This window comes from Olea europaea, unplaced genomic scaffold (assembly GCF_002742605.1).
Source record: "Olea europaea var. sylvestris unplaced genomic scaffold, O_europaea_v1 scaffold1733, whole genome shotgun sequence".
NCBI lineage: Eukaryota > Viridiplantae > Streptophyta > Magnoliopsida > Lamiales > Oleaceae > Olea > Olea europaea.
Genome location: NW_019235038.1, coordinates 108060 through 125458, shown reverse-complemented (window position 1 = coordinate 125458; position 17399 = coordinate 108060).

The window sequence follows — 17399 nt, the reverse complement described above, 5'->3', positions numbered from 1 at the left end:
TATATATATATATATATATATATATATATATATATCTCATTGTAAAGAAAATAATTTGTGATAGTGTTATTATTTTTATCTTGGTATCAGAGCAAACCGTATTCCTTGAATCATCACCATCGAAGTCACATGGCTAATGAACAATCCAAATCTGCTGTCTCTGAAATATCCACCCCAGTCATCCACATCCAATCTAAAAATTCTGGCTTCCATGCTAGTGTTATTCTAATTGAAACTAACTATGATGTATGGTCCCAAATCTTGGAGCTGCAAATTGCTGCGTGTGAAAAATTGGAATATATTCTGGGTAAAAACAACCTCCCAAAGGAAACGGATCCTACTTATGCAAAGTGGTATGCTGAAAATCAAGAAGTTAAAGGCTGATTGCTTACCTCTATGTAACCGGAGTTAATGAAGCGCTACTTGCACCTGCGCACTGCATGGGAGATTTGGGGTTCCCTTGCCAAAGCATTCTACGACGGATCGGATGAGACACAAATCTTTGCACTAAACCAGCGTGCCTTCTCTACTAAACAAGTTGGCCGTCCCTAATCAACCTATTATAGCGAACTCATCGAGATCTTTCAGGAACTAGACCATCGCGATAAAATTACTATGAAGGATCCAGATGATATTGTTGCATATAAGAAATCTGTTGAACGCTTGCAGGTACATATCTTCCTTAGTGGACTGGATACTGACTTTAAATAGATCCAGGGTGAAGTTCTTCGAAAGGATCCTCCATCGACCTCAAAGAAGCCTATGCATAATGCGTAAGGATGTCGTACGTCGAACCACTTTAAATGGTGAATCTACCCATTCTGAATCTACTGCTCTATTCGTTCATCGTGCCAAGTCTCAGCCATGCAAATCTGGTGCGAAACTTGAAGTAGACTAGAAAGGTAGTTTTGATATTTCCAAGCCAGAATGCTTGTGTACTCACTGTGGTGAAACCGGCCACTCCAAATTGAGGTGCTATGATCTAATTGGCTATCCAGATTGGTGGGATCCAGCAAAGGGACCACAAAAATGCAACTCAAAGTCAAGTCACCAAGCCTCAGTTTCTGTAGCTAAATCTTCCAGTGGCACTCTTGTAGAAGCTTCCTCTTTGGTCGCCCGCCACTTCAAGTAATATTGGTAAGGTATTATAAACCTCTTCACTTAGAAGTAGTAATACATGGATAATTGATTCAAGAGCTACAAATCACATAACTTTTGATAGTCAATATAATCAGTTTATAAAACCATCAATCGAACATATCATATCTACAACTAATGGCAAATCCTCATTTGTGACTGGAGAGTGTTCAATTGCTCTTTCAAATAATTAAAATCTTGATTCTGTTTTAGCTGTACCGTCCCTTAATCACGACTTATTGTCGGTTTCTCAAATAACTTGTGCCTTACATTTCGTTGTGATTTTTTGGACTAACCTTTGTGCTTTTAAGGACATTCGGACTCGGAAGACAATTGGTTATGGTACTAGAAGGGGAAAGCTATTCTACTTGGATTTGAAACCTGCAAACTCAAGTCAGTTGGCTCAAGTTTCCTCAGTGGATAAGTCTACACAAAATCACTTCCGAAATTTGGTTGTTCCATAGACACTTAGGTCATGCTTCTTTCGAATATTTAAAACAATTGTTTTCGAATTTTTTTTCTCAATTAACTACTTTAGATTTCAAATGTGACATTTGTGAGCTAGCAAAAGTCACCGCATATCATTTCCATTAAGTTTGAATAAAATTCCAGTACCTTTTATGTTGATTCACTCGGACGTATGGAGACCAGCCAATACCCCTTCCTTGAATGGTTTTCGTTGGTTTGTTTCTTTCATTGATGATCACACACGTATGACTTGGATTTGCTTAATGAAATGAAGTTAGTGCTTTATTTTAGAAATTTCATAAAATGATTGCCACACAATATCAATCTCACATACAGGTTCTTCGTACTGATAATGGAGGAGAATTTGTTAATCAAGACTTAAAGTAGTATTTATAGTTGTACGAAATTTTGCACCAGACCACTTGTGCATATTCTCCTTAATAGAATGGTGTTGTAGAAAGCAAAAATTGCCACTTACTTGAAGTTGTCCGTGCCTCTTTGTTTGGCACTCATATGCCCACCAGTTACTAGGGTAAAGCTACCATTGCTGCAGCCTACCTCATTAACCATTTACCCTCCAGTTCTTTACAATTTTAGACCGCCTATAATGTCCTTCACTCAACCACAAGTGCTCCCACTGTTCCAAATTTACCACCTCGAACTTTTGGATGTATAGCCTTCGTTCATCTCCCTAAACCCTTGAGAAATAAGTTGGAACCATGGGCCCTTCGATGTGTATTTGTTAGCTATGATTCACTTCCGAAGGGATATTGATGCTATCATCCACCTTCTTGGAAGATATATGTGACCCTTGATGTCGTATTTCACAAATATGAAATGTATTATTCTGCTCCCGAGTCTCCACTTCAGGGGGAGAATCGAAATGAATTGTAGACTCTAACTTAAAATATGAATATCACAAGTGAAACTCGAACTCCTTTGGAAAACTTGGATATCACAAGTGACAACTCTGATCTTAGTGGTAAACATCTAGAGGAAGTGGAGTCAGGGGATGAAAATGGAGAAGCGGATGAAAATGGTCAAATGGAAGTAGATGGAAATGGTCAAAATCAAATGCAAGTGGTGCCTTCTCCCCTTCATGAGGTACCATCTAACTAATTGCTCTCTGAATCTGATCCCTCCTCTTGAACACCAGCTAAATTCTGAACCTCCTCACAAAGTGTTACCTAGCCGGTCTTTCAGAGGGATACCTAAAGTACATTATGAACCTATTTTTAGTTCCAAACCTAAGTATCCTATGAAAAACCATGTGTCTTATCATAGATTGTCAAAGGAAAGTGAGTCGTTTGTGAATCAATTATCTTCTGTATCTATTCCTACTAACGTTCAAGAAGCTCTAAGAAATCCAAATTGGAAGGAAGTAATGAATGAGGAAATGAAATCTCTTCAAAAGAACTCAAATTGGGAAGTTGTTAAGTTGCCTGATGGGAAGAAACAGGTTGGATGTAGGTGGGTCTTCACAGTTAAATACAAGGCGGATGGAACTATTGAACGATTCAAGGCCAGACTAGTTGCCAAGGGGTATACTCAAACGTATGAAATTGACGATATGGAGACATTCACACCGGTAGCAAAAATGAACACTGTTCGTATTTTGATATTCTTGGCAGTGAATCTTGACTGGTAATTACATCAATTTAACGTCAAGAATGCTTTTTTGCATAGAGATCTTCAAGCGAAAGTATGGATGGAATTGCCTCCCGGATGTAATATAAAGTCAGAAGATGATAAACATGTCTGCAGACTAAAAGGAATTGTATGGTTGAAACAATCTCCTAGGGCGTGGTTTGGAAGATTCATGAAGTCTATGAAAGTTTTTGGATACAATTAGAGTAATTCGGATCATACTCTCTTCTTGAAGCATTATAAAGGAAAGATTACGTGCCTTATTGTGTACATTGATGATATGATAGTAATGATCTAGAAGAAAGGAATGCATTACAGAAACACCTTGCTTGTAAATTTGAAATGAAGGATCTTGGTCCATTGAAATACTTCCTTAGAATTGAAGTGTTGAGGTCAAAGAAGGGTATTTTTCTATCTCAATGAAAATATACCTTAGACCTATTAAGTGAAATGGGGATGACAATATGTAGTCCAGTTAGCACCCCTATGGAAGAAAATCTGAAATTAGTCATATATCAAGATCAAGTCCCAACAAACAAGGAATGATATCAGAGATTAGTTGGTAGATTGATGTATCTTGCACATACTCGACCTGGTCTGGCATATGCTCTAAGTATGGTCAGTCAATTCATGCACTCATCGAGTGAGGAACATGAAAATGTAGTGATACACATTTTGCTTTACTTGAAGTCATCTCCAGGAAAAGGGATCATGTTTACTAAAGGAGATAATATGGATGTCAAAGGCTGTACCGATGCAAATTGGGCTGGATCAATCATAGATAGGCAATCTACATCGGGATATTTCACATTTGTGGGTGGAAATCTAGTTAATTGGCAAAGCAAGAAACAAGTTGTAGTTGCTCTATCTAGTGTTGAATCTGAATTTAGGGGAATGGCTAAGGCAGTGTGTGAGTTATTGCGGATGAAAAATTTATTGGAAGATTTGCACATTAAACACACTAGTCTGATGAAACTATATTGTGATAGCAAGGCAGCATGTGATATTGCCCCCAACCCAATTCAACATGACCGAACTAAATATGTTGGAGTTGATAGGCATTTTCTCAAAGAGAAACTGGAAGCGAAGATTATTGGTATGCCACATATTCCATCCCAAGACCAACTCACCGATCTACTAACCAAGGCCGTGTCCACTCGAGCATTTAATGATGGTCTCAACAAGTTAGGAATGAGCGACATCTATGCACCAACTTGAGGGGGAGTGTTAACGGAATGAATTGACATCCAAGTTGATATCTTACCATACATAAGTTCCTCCAATATTGTTGCATAAATAAGAAATACTCTTAGCTTGTATAGAATTCTGTAGGAAATATATATATATCATTGTAAAGAAAATAATTTGTGATAGTGTTATTATTTTTTTTATCTATTTAATCTTCCTTAGTCGTGGTTCTCTAAGTGAGTAAACTTCTAGCAACTGTAGGTGAATGTGTTGAGGTGTTTTTTGGGTCATTTGGATTGATGTGTTGATTTGGTTTTGTGAAACTGAGCTATAAAACCTTGGTGGTCATCATATTGTGGCTCTACAATGTCAATAGGAAGACTCAAAATCCAATACATTCATCCATAATTTGATAAAACCAAACTTTTATAACTTTCTTTGCTTAATTTAACATAAATCAAATCAAACTTTCTTTTGCTTTACATAATTTGGATGTCAAATGAAACTAATACACAGCTAAATTTACTCCATGGGGTTGATACTCTTAACTCAATTTATTACTTATCAATGATCCTATACACTTGCAAGATTTGCATGAACAAAATGGTTTAGCCATATAATAAATTCACTATTGCTTGAATAATAGGGTAAAAAACCAGTTGAATTCTTACACATAATGACAAGTGAATAAGATTCCTAATTAATTGTTAGTAAGAAAAATATTAACACTGGGAAGAAAAGATTGTTTATATTAAAAGGTTTCTTCTAACTAAATATTTATTAAAATGACTTGAAGGTAAGAATAATAATTAAATAAATAAATATTATCATATATAAAAAGTAACCCATAAATAAAAATTTACCAAGAAGCAAAAATCCAGTTATTTACTACATACATAATGAAAATACTTCATGTGTGTCAAACGGTTCAATAGTGTTTTATTCATAAGTTTGACAAAATAAATAACTAATGACATAAATTTAACTTTATTTAAATTTTTAAGCTCTAAATATGAGATAATTTGTGCAAAGATGTTAGTTTCCCATTGGTTCATGCGTATTTTGCTATAGATGAGATATCTCGTATATGGTATCTATATAAGGATTAACTTAATAATATCTACTTATTTTTACAATTAATACCAAAATAAATTTATCCAAGGTCCGAATCTCCCATTCAAAAATATAGTTATAATGATACCTCTACGAGATAGTTTTAGACCATATTATAAATTCAAATATTTCTCCCAAGAGATGAGAAATAATTAATTGTATAAAAAGTCATAGATCAAAAACCAAATGATTTTTTTATAGCTCTCAGTAATTGAGTTTCTTATGAAGTAGAGTAACACGAATTCTTTACTCTTTGCCTTCAATTACAGAATGAAATTGATTGGTAAATAAAATGAAAAACACTTATAAGTCAAAAAATTCACATAAGTTATATAAATAACTCATAAAATATAAATCCAACCATGAGAAAACATTCAATCATACTATTATTTAAAAAACTAAAAATACATCAAATGCATTGTACGTGTGTTGAACATGTTTTATGGATAAAACTTGACAATATATGTAACTTCTAATGCAACTTTAGGGCGTGGAAACCCAAGATATGCCATAAGGCTACCATCGGGGAGGATATAAATGAATTGCAATTGCTTGTCGTCATCACTGTGTAGATTTCAATTAGATGAACGTGCTACGTGGAACCTTTTATGAGTCTTGTACACTACATAAACGTCAAACAATGTCTACATGCCCAAAGAATGAATAAACATGGTAAGACAATAAGTTTACAACCACCAAGAAGTAGTCCCAATAAGTACTACCACCAAGGACACCACCGAGAATAGCTACACAAATTTTCGAAAAAAAAAAACTCACAAACCCTAATTTCAAGGCTCTGATACCATGTTGATTTTGGAAGAATATTACTCTCATTTCATATCATTCCCTCTATATATATATACACACACACACATAGGGGGAATGTTTCTCATAAGGAAACTACCCTATCAAAATATGCAACTACCATATATACATGTGCCGTATATGTAATGAATAATCATAAGCCTAATTTGATGCATAATTCCATAACAATAAAAAATGCCATAATCAATTGTCCCCTTCTCTTATCATAAAATTCTTTTAGCAGCTTCCCAATGTTTTGAATATGGTGCTTCGATGAACCTACTTATTAAACTCACGGCAAACATGATATCAGGTCATGTGGCTGCGAGGTACATCAGATTTCCCACTAAGCTCCTGAACATGGTGGTATTAACAAGCTTTCCTTCTCCTTCTTTTTCGAGAGTCTGGCCTAAGATGCGTGGAGTTGAAACAGGATTTGTAAGTTCCATCTTAAACCTTTTTAGAATCTTTCTAGCATGCTGCTCTAGAGTAATAAAAATTCTACTTTCTGATTGGTGTACTTCAATACCCGAAAAATGATTTAATTTTCCTGTATCAGTCATATCAAACTCTTTCACTGTAAAGTCTCTAAAATTACATAGCTAGATTATTTCCAGTTAAGACAAGATCATCAAGATAAAGACTCACTATAATGAAACTTCCATCAGAACCATTTTTGATATAGAGAGTATATTCAGGTGGATTTCTATAAAAATCAATTTTTTTCAAAAAAATGTATTGATTCTACTATACCAAGCCCTTGGCAATTGTTTTAAACCATCTAAGACCTTTTTCAACCTGTAAATTTCATGCTCTTCTCCCTCCTTCACAAAACTAGGTAGTTGTTCGATACAAATCACTTCTTTGATAAAACCATTTAAAAACGCAGATTTAACATCCATTTTCAAGAGCTTCCAGTTATTTTGAGCAGCTAGAGAAATTATAAGGCGTATAGTGTCAAGTCTAGAGACCAGGGCGAATACCTCATTGTAGTCTTCTCCTTTTCTTTGCACATGCCCCTTTTCTACAAGCCGAGCCTTGTGTTTGTTAACAGAATTGTTAGGATTGAGTTTAGTTTTGAACACCCACTGTCCTCTTATAGGCTTCTTGTTTGGTGGCAAATTTTTGAGCTCCCACATATTGTTCTTTTCAATGGCATTAATTTCTTGAGTCACGGCCCTTCTCCATATTTCTTCCTTTATTGCTATGTCATATAAAATTGGATCCTCACCTGCAAAAAAATGCAAACAAAACAGCACCTTCTTCATGAGTAGGATCAGTAGGCTCATAGATTTCTTACAATTTTCTCATCTTTGTTCTTGGTGGCTCTTCATCATATTCTTCTCCAATAGAAGAACTTTGAGGTGAAAGGAATCCACAACTTGAAGAATTATCACAGTTTTCATTTAAGATGTTATCTCCTTTTTGAAATAGTGATTCATTGCTCTCATTACCTTCAAGGGTTGTATTTTCATCGAACTTTACATCCTGACTTATCACAATCTTCTTCGTCAATGGATTGTATAATTTATAACCTCTAGACCATTCACTATATCCAACAAAGATGCATTTCTAAGCTTTATCATCAAATTTATTCCTTATAGCATCCGGTACGTGGGCAAAAGCAACACTACTGAAGATCATTATGTTTGAAACTCTTGGTTTAGAACACTACCAGGCCTCATGTGGAGACATGTTATTCAAACTTTTTGAGGGTGACCTGTTCATCAAATATAATGCACAAACAACTGCCTCTGTCCAAAGTTCTCGTGGTAGTTGCTTTCTTTTAAGCATGCATCTTCCCATTTTCCATAATGGTTCAGTTTTTTCTTTCACAAACTCCATTTCACTGAGCTGAATACCGTACAGTCAATTCATGTCTTATTCCGAGATTTTTGCACAATTTTTCAAAGTCCTTTGAAAGATACTCAGTCCCACAACCAGTTCTTAATGTTTTGATAGAAAATCTAGAAAACTTTCAAACTTCAGCTTTAGAATCTTTCAAAGCTTGAAAGTAATCAGATTTTTATTTAAGAAGATATGTCTAAGCTTTTCTACTAAAGTTATCAATGAAAGAGATAAAATATTTGCCACCTCCAAGAGATAAAACTGGAATTGGCTGCACAAGTCTAAATGGATAAGTTGTAGTGGTTGTCTAGCTCTCTAAGATGATTTGTGGAAATGGACTACTATATTGCTTTCCAAGTTGGCAAGTCTCAAATACTTCATTCAATTGATCAATTTGAGTAAGACCATCCACCATTTGCCTTTTAGATAACAGTTTCAAGGCTCCATAATTTAAATGACCCTACCTGTGATGTCATAGTTTCGAAATTTCTCCATTCGTGCTAGTGAAATGAGAAGCAACATTAATAACTTTTAGCTGAATAGGAAATAGATTATTTGATGTCAATAGGATCTTTGTGAAAATCTGATTTTCTCTGGTCAAAATGCACAATTTATCATGTAAATTGATCTCAAAACCCTTTATTGAAAGGTGGCCAACACTTAATAGATTGCTTTGAAAACCAGGAACATAATAAATATCGAACATCTTTTCAAGCTTTCCTTTTCTTAGTTTCAATTGTTATAACTCCAATCCCTTTAATTGCAAAAGCTCTAGTATCACTAACTTTGACTTTCCCTCATTCTGATTCCACCAGCTTAGAAAACAAGTTTTTATTTCCCGCCATATGCTTACTAGCTCATTCTGATTATTTTCACATGTTAATAACAAAGTTTCACAAATGTAATTCTCATCACTGTCATTTTTATGAATGAAACGAGTTTCTACTTTATCCTCGTTTTTCTTGTTCTAGCACTCATTGCTTTTATGGCCAATTTTGTGACAATGATAGCATTCAACATATTCCTTTCCATTATACCAGCAATCACTACTTTTATGATTAGTTTTTTGATAATAATAGCATTCAGGGAATTGTTTCTACCTCTTTGTTGATGTCCTCAGCCTCAACCTCTTCGAAAATTGCTTGTTTGATCATCCTTCACTTCTTTTTTGAACTTTCCACCACTTTGAAATGCTCTTCCTCTTCCGTGAGAATGGTGGCATCTCCTTCGACCTCCAGATCATTCTCTTCCTCTAAAAGTATTAGAATTAGAGCCACCCGAAATTTGAGATTTGAGTGCTTGATCAGGGACTGAAGGATTCCTGTTCTTTACTCGTAGTTCATGTGATTTTAACGATGCAAGTAAATCATCTAATGAAAGTGTTTCCAAGTCTTTAAATTCCTCAATTGTGGCAGCAATGAAATCAAACTTTGATGGTAGACTTTGAAGAACTTTTTCGACAACTTTTTGATCTCCTAAACGTTCTCCATTGAATGCCATTTGATTTATAATTGTGGTAACCCTTGTAAAGTAATCAGAAATACTTTCTTCTTGTTTCATTCCAATTTCTCAAACTCTAATCTCAAGGACTGTAAGTGTACCTTTTTCACTCTCTCTTCTCCAAGGTGTGTTGTCGGCAAAATTTCCCAAGCTTGCTTTGAAGTTTAAGCTTTTGTAATTTGTCCAAACACTAGTCTTTCAATTGCCTGGTAAATTTGAAACAAAGCTTTACTGTCTTGTTTCTCACTTTCCATTCAAAGCATTTCTTTGTGCGTGAGTCATTCCATCTTCAGTCTCCGGATCTTCAAAACCTTCGTCAACAGTATTCCAAAGCTTCATAGATTTCAGCAACACTTTCATATTGTGACTCCAATAGTCATAATCTTTCCATTAAAGCGAGGAATAAGAGATACCAGATTACTTGGATTTGCCATGATTTTCTTTTCCAAGTTATATAGCTGTTGTTTTATTCTATGGACGATTTCTGTAATGCTTGAATGTTTTGATACCAGTTTGAAGGCAAGCAAAGTTGGGAATTATATTATTCAATCTTATTGCCTTAAAAACGTTATTGGAGATTACATTCCAATGTATACATATTAGAAGACACAGGAAAATGCATCAAAATAAATGTGGTTATTAGATATCCAAGAAGACTGCTCCATTACTCTATCAATTATTGAAATACTAGTAGACACTTGACTAAAATAAAGTTCAGTAAATGATTCTTGAATTCATTAGTGATCATTAATTTGCTTTATTTTCCAACATTGTCCCATCTTCTTGTTACCTTAACATCCAATTATAAAGTTTCTCCTATGTCAAAATAGAAAGCAACGGGTCAATATCAAATGTTTACCTTTGTCAGTTAACACATAGGAAAGAGGGGAGGAAGGGTGGAAGGCTAGAAATAAGACTGTGTGTAGCAACCTAAGACAAATTTTCATCCATTTAATGTTGACATGTTTCGTCAGTCGAGATACCAAGGGACAAACTTTAAAATAAGTCTTTGTATCAAATTTTTAACTTTCCATCAAATAATCAAGTATTCTTCGAGCGAGAAATTTCATATCGATATTGGGCTTGTTTCGAAGCTCACATTAAATGATGAACTTTGTACTCAAGAAAAAGTCATTTCGAGCAGGTTAGGCCCATGATATTGATGTTAAAAAAAATAAAAAAAAATAAAAAAATCCACATGCTTAATTAAAATTAATTAAGGATTTAATTGTTACTTTTGTTATAGCCACGTGTGTCAACTAATTTCATCTTTTAATTTTTCTATTTTTTATTAGTATTATTTTCTTGTGAGATTAGGATGACAAAGCAAAATTTGGATTAGTTTACGTTGCCCCCATGTGAATTTTGGTGCAGTTAAAAATGTTAGATAGAGTCCTACAAAAAAATTAAAAAAAATAACATTTTGGATGTTCACGTGTAGGTCAATAAAGATTAGGATGCTATTTTATAATAATTAAAGATAATTTATGTTAATTAGGTTGTTAAGGATGAATGAAAGTCCTAGTCCAATTAGACATCTAATTCAACAATAGACTTTAGTTGCCACATTCAATAGAATACTAGGATAAATCAGCACATATTTTCATGCCATTCAAAGACACTTATCAGTAAAGAAATTCAGGGAAAATTTTGATGCTTTCGTTTAGTCATTTTAATATCAAATATGAAGGAATTCGGCTCAACATAGGACTTCCTCATCACCACGAGCTAAGGTAGGATCCCTACGCGAAGTTTTCGTTACATGAATTTAATTTTCAAATAAGCATGTTATTGGTTATATTTGCGTGAAGTATAAAGTGCCTTTAGAGATTTTCCTTAAATTTTGATGAAAGAAAGGTTTATACATGTTAAAACTGATGGCCGCGGAGACTCACCAGAATCTTAAGTATATATGTTAAACTGATGGTCACAGAGGCTCATCAGAACTTTAGGTAGATCGTTTGATAATTGATTTACTTATTTATGAAGGCAACATGCAAGAATGTATAATTAAATGTATGAATATTAAGTTCATGTAGCACGTGTAGCCTGCTGAGTATTTCTTTGAGATGCTCACTCCTATTTAACCATTTTCAGATTAATCGGATATCCGGTGGCGGTTTGGCATGAATGGCATCTTTTACTCTTAGAGAAATTTATTTTATGCTTTATATTTGCCACTTTTATGTTTATTATTCATTTGTGTCCCCGATCTTGTAGTTCGAATTCATGTTTTGAGACAAACAGTTTTTTTTTTTTTTTTTAAATGTTTGTTTGTGTTTCCAGTTTCTGCTTCCAAGTTTAAAAATTCACCCAGACCTAAATACTTGGGGTTTTGAGGTGATTCTAGTTGTAAAAGATATCCTTATGAGTTATCTGTCCCCAGACTTGAAATCATGAATTTTGGATTTATAAAACTCAAGTTATGAATATTTTCCCAAGAGCTGTCAGATTGTACTAGGGAACAGATTTTCCCCGGTTTAGAAAGAATTTTGACCAATCTATTGATTGAATTTATCTACAAAATTTTAAACTGTAATTCCCCTATGTGTATAATGTCTACATTTAAAATTTTGTAAATTTTGGACTTCATTTATGTGTCAAAAGAGATTTATTTCAAAAAGTCGTACAAGCTGAAGTCAAAACTTTCCGCGCAAAAATTTTCTTAAATTTTGTAATAAGTTCACTAGAGCCTTAATGTTCTTTTTTTCAAGTTAAGCTGCTACATTTTATGAACCATTAAGGAGAAAATTTATAAATTTAAGTTTTTTGTAGTGTCACGAGTTCCCGGAGCTTGGGGCGTTACAGCTTGGTATCAGAGCGTGGTTTACGTTTCTGTAGACTTGCAAAACATTAACTTGATTTCCAAAACTTTAGGAATTGTGTCACATAAAAATTTGCTAGCATCATGCCTGCCATTGCCGTAAATCTCTGATTCTGAGGTAAAGAAAGTTTTAAGAAATTTATGCTATGTTATGATATTTGAAATGTTTATGTGTGATTTTATATACTGAAATCCCAAAAATTTACGTTTAAGAAAGTCAAGTTTGAGAATATGATGGAGATATTTATGAGTTTTAGAGCATAGCTAAATTATAAATGTTCATTTTAGTCCTCGAAAAAAAATATTAGAAACCCACCAATTTGGATCTTATAATTGATTTGGCACAGAATGGCACGAACTAAGAGAATATGCAGGAAGACATGCTTAATGATGCCTCGTCGATATGAGATTGTGAGGTAGTACGAGGAGTATCAGTGGAATCCAACGCGTGATATGGGCCAGCACATTAAGGAGATGTTGGTGAGGTGGAAAGAGGTGAGGCAACTAGGACATATGGTCACTGGTCGATAGGCCACCCGCCTCCTTATTGATACGTTGCCAGAAGAATGGCTAGAGATGGCCGAATCAATTTACAATTATTTGTGGGAAGTTGCTAGACACACTTTACCTTGGGAGATTGACTATGAAGCCTTTTGCATTGAGCTGACGACACAGTGGGAGCAAGCCCGAGATGATGCACTTGCATATCCTGAGGGAATAGAGTACCTACTGAGGTGTACATTCTTGATGATGCGCCTCAACCTAGTTCAGATGATGAGTCTCAACCTTCCAAGAAATCTAGGATTCATGGAGGATGGATTGATGATGATGTTAAGATGGATTAGTGCTAGATGATATTAAGATGGATTAGTGCCAGTGACTTTTAGTAGGTTATATTAGGCTTAGATCATGACATGTTGAGTATGATTTCCTTTTTGCTTTTCAGTTGACTACTACTAGAAGTTCTTTCATTGATTGTATTTCCTATAAAAGACTTAGTTAATAATAAAATGAGTTATTTCCTGATTATAGTTTCTCATTTTACTGTGCAATGTGTGATTTTGTGATTTTCCCAAGGATTACAAACTATTCCATTTTGTATGAAGGAAATGGCACCAATATCACACACGAGAGCAATTACAGAATTGCAACAAGCAGTAGAAGAAATAAGACGGGTCTTAATGGCACAAGCTGCTCCAGCAGTACTAATGGCTCCGACCGGACAAGATGCACCAGCAATACCACCCGTCGCAACACAAACTACCCCATACCACCCCCTGCTCCAGCACCAACCACTGCACTAACTATACCATTTATTGAGTAGTTTCGCCGATACCGTCCTCCTAGCTTTAACGGCGATGATGACCCTTTGGCAGCAGAAGAATGGCTTTGCACAATTGAAAAGATCTTTCGGCACATATCTTGTCCAGAAAATCAGATGGTGTTGTGTGCAGAATTCATGCTGGTCGGAGGAGCCAGCCATTGGTGGGAATCTGCACCATGTACATGGACAAAGGAAGAGCAACGTAATATGACATGGACCCAATTTAAGATGGAGTTGAATGAGAAATACTTCCCGCAAGCCCTTCGCGACCACAAGGAGACAGATTTTTACAACTAACACAGGAAGATAAGGACATCATTGAGTATGAGAGGAAGTTTGAGGAATTTTCCCGTTATACCCCACATCTTGTAAGCACGAAGCTCATGAAAGCAAAATGCTTTGAGAAGGGATTGTGCCCTGAGATTAGGTAGATAGTGAGTTTGCATGAACTCACAACTTATCAAGAAGTTGTAAAGATTGCCCAAACTATATCATTCTCGAGTTTTAAACTTCAAAGCCAGCGATTACAGAATGACACTGGAAAAAGGAAGTGGCACGATCAGGGTAAGGATAAGAGTTTCGGACAATTCAAGAAACATAATAACAAGCCGACAATTAGACAATCCCGTTCCTCCGTGCCCTAAGTGCCAGAAATCCCATAGAGGTGAATGTTTATTCGACAAGAATGTCTGTTACAAATGTGGCCAGATAGGACACTATGCTTCAGGATGTCGGGCAACACCGGTTAAGGCTCTTGAACAGGTGAAGAAAGGAAATACGAGGATTTTTGCCATAACACATGAGGAGGCCGCCCAAGATCCAGACATAATAACAAGTATTTTATCTGTTTACGGCATTTCTGTTTATGTTCTTATTGATTCCGACGCGAAGCATTCATTTATCTCTACAACATGCCTAGCCAATATCAATGTTTCATGTGAGAAAACTAGTAGTACACTAGAGGTTAGTATGCCAACAGGAGGAGTCATTGATACAAATAAGATTGCTGAGGCAGTACAAATAGATTTTGATGAGTTAATCGTTGAGGCAGATTTACATTAATAATTCGAATTTGTACTAAGAATGGACTCGGTTGTGATTAGAATATAATTAACCTATCTTTAAAAATATATTTAAATGTATTAGCTTTATCGATTTTTTACAACGCATAAGTATGATTAGATAACAAAACAATAATTGAACTAGATAACAATGGGCAGACTCTAAATCCAATACAGTTATCTATAATTTCATAAAAACTAAATTTTTTGTAGCATTTTTAGATTAATTTAATATAAATCAAATCAAACTCTATTTTTCTTTACATAATTCGGATTCCATATGAAGCTAGTACGTGTGAATTGAATTTTTTCCCCCTGGGACGTGTGCCAACAATCTGTAGCTTGTGGGATTCGCACAGACAAGATGGTTTAAACAATATAATAAATTCATTATTGCTTAAATAATATGGAAAAAAATTAGTTAAATTAAAATATGTATATTGACAAGTGAATAAGATTCATAATAAATTGTTAGAAAAGTATTCACACCGGGATGAATGAGACTGTTTATATGTAAAAGGTTTCTTCTATCTAAATGGCTTGTAGGTAAAAAAAAAATCTTCTTAGATAAAATGTAACCCATAAACAAAAATTTACCTAGAAGCAAAATCCAGTTGATTTACTACATGTATAATGAAAATAAAAACACTTCATGTGAGTCACACGAGCATCAATAGTGTTTTATTCACAAAAATTGACAAAATAAATCACTAATAATATAAATTTAACTTATTTAAATTTTCAAGCAATAATTTGTGCAAAGTTGTTCGTCTCCCATCATTTCATGAGTATTTTGCTATATACTATATAACTCATATATGGTATCCATATTAGGATTAACTTCATAATATCTACTTATTTTTACTATTAATTAAAATTTCAGGGTCCGGATCTCCCTTTTGTCAACATGGTTAAATTGATACCTTTACCAGACAGTTTTAAACCATATTATTTTGTTCAAATGTTTTTCCCAAGAAGCGAGAAATAGTTATTGAATAAAAAGTCATACATCCGAAATTAAATAAGTTATTTTATAGCTCTCAACAATCGAGTTTTTTGGGAAGTGGGGTCTCACAAAATCTTCTCTCTGCCTTAATTAGATATGAAAATGATTTTTAACTTTATTATGACCACTGCCTATTTCATTGTTCGTGCATTCCACTATTATGTGAGAAATCCATTTAAGTAAAAAACTCCACTCATAGGATAAATATTAAAATCTTTTAGTTAAAAAGCAAACCTACTTATTAAGTAAAAAAAAAAAAATCTCATAAGTTATATAAATAACTCAAAATATAAAAATTCACCCAAAAGAAAACACTCAATCATACTGTTATTTACGATTCTAAAAACGCATCAAGTACATTGTAAGTGCATCGCACGTGTTTTATTGATAAAACTTGATGATATGAGTAACTTCTAATGCAAATTTAGGCTATGGAAACTTGAGAGAAGCTGTAAGGCTATGATAAGTGTATTGTATGCACTTATTTAAGCCATTAAAATTGAGTATTTGTTGATGAATTTGATGAAATATGGCTTAATCCTATGTATATATTGTGTGTAGGTTACAATCAATGGAAGATACGAGAATAAAGAAAATAAGCGGGAAAAATGACTCAATTACATCAAGGGCAAAGTTTGGGGACTAGGATGCAATAATCCAAAAGTTGAATTGGACCAGAAAAGATACTTTGAAGATTGATAGAAGTCAATTGAATGCAAATTGAAGTAAAAAAGGAAAGGGATATGGTTAGAATATTACCATAAATCGACTTCAAATCATATAAGATATCTTCAAGATTTTTTGTCAACTTGAGACCCATTTTTCGGATAGAGAACGTTTGAATTGGAAAAATTTTATTCAAGAATAATTGTAGCTCTTTTAACTAGCTTTCCAATGCACTTTGAATCACCTAAATCGGACACTAAAAGAGAAAATTATTATCAAAATACTGAAAGTTGTGCAGAGACAATTACGTGCGCGCGAAGACAACTTTCATTATTTGATTCAAACTCTTTTGGAAGACAATTTGGACGTGAATTTGAACCTAATTTTTATCATCTTGGAAGAAAAAAGAGGAAGAGGGAGCGGGATATATATTGAAGAAGACTTCATCACTTGGATCCGGAATTGAAGGTATAAAGTGGAGGATTTCAGATTCTTTTCATATTTTAATGATTCGGGTGATGTCGTTCTTTTATTTTTCCTGTTTTTCCTACATTAATATGCTAGGCTAAATATCTTTGTATTGGATGGATGACAAAATTGATTGACTCTTAGTTTTTAATTCAAGACCTTATGTTTTTATCTTAATTCTTGTGTTGTGATTTCTTTAATATGCATATCCATATTGTTTTAATGTTTGTGCACCATTAGGACAATAAGTTGCTTATTCGTAGTGTTGGAAAACTCACGGTAGGTAGAACACTGTTATTGGAACGCATGAACAATGAATGTTAGGAATAATATTTGTAACGTGTG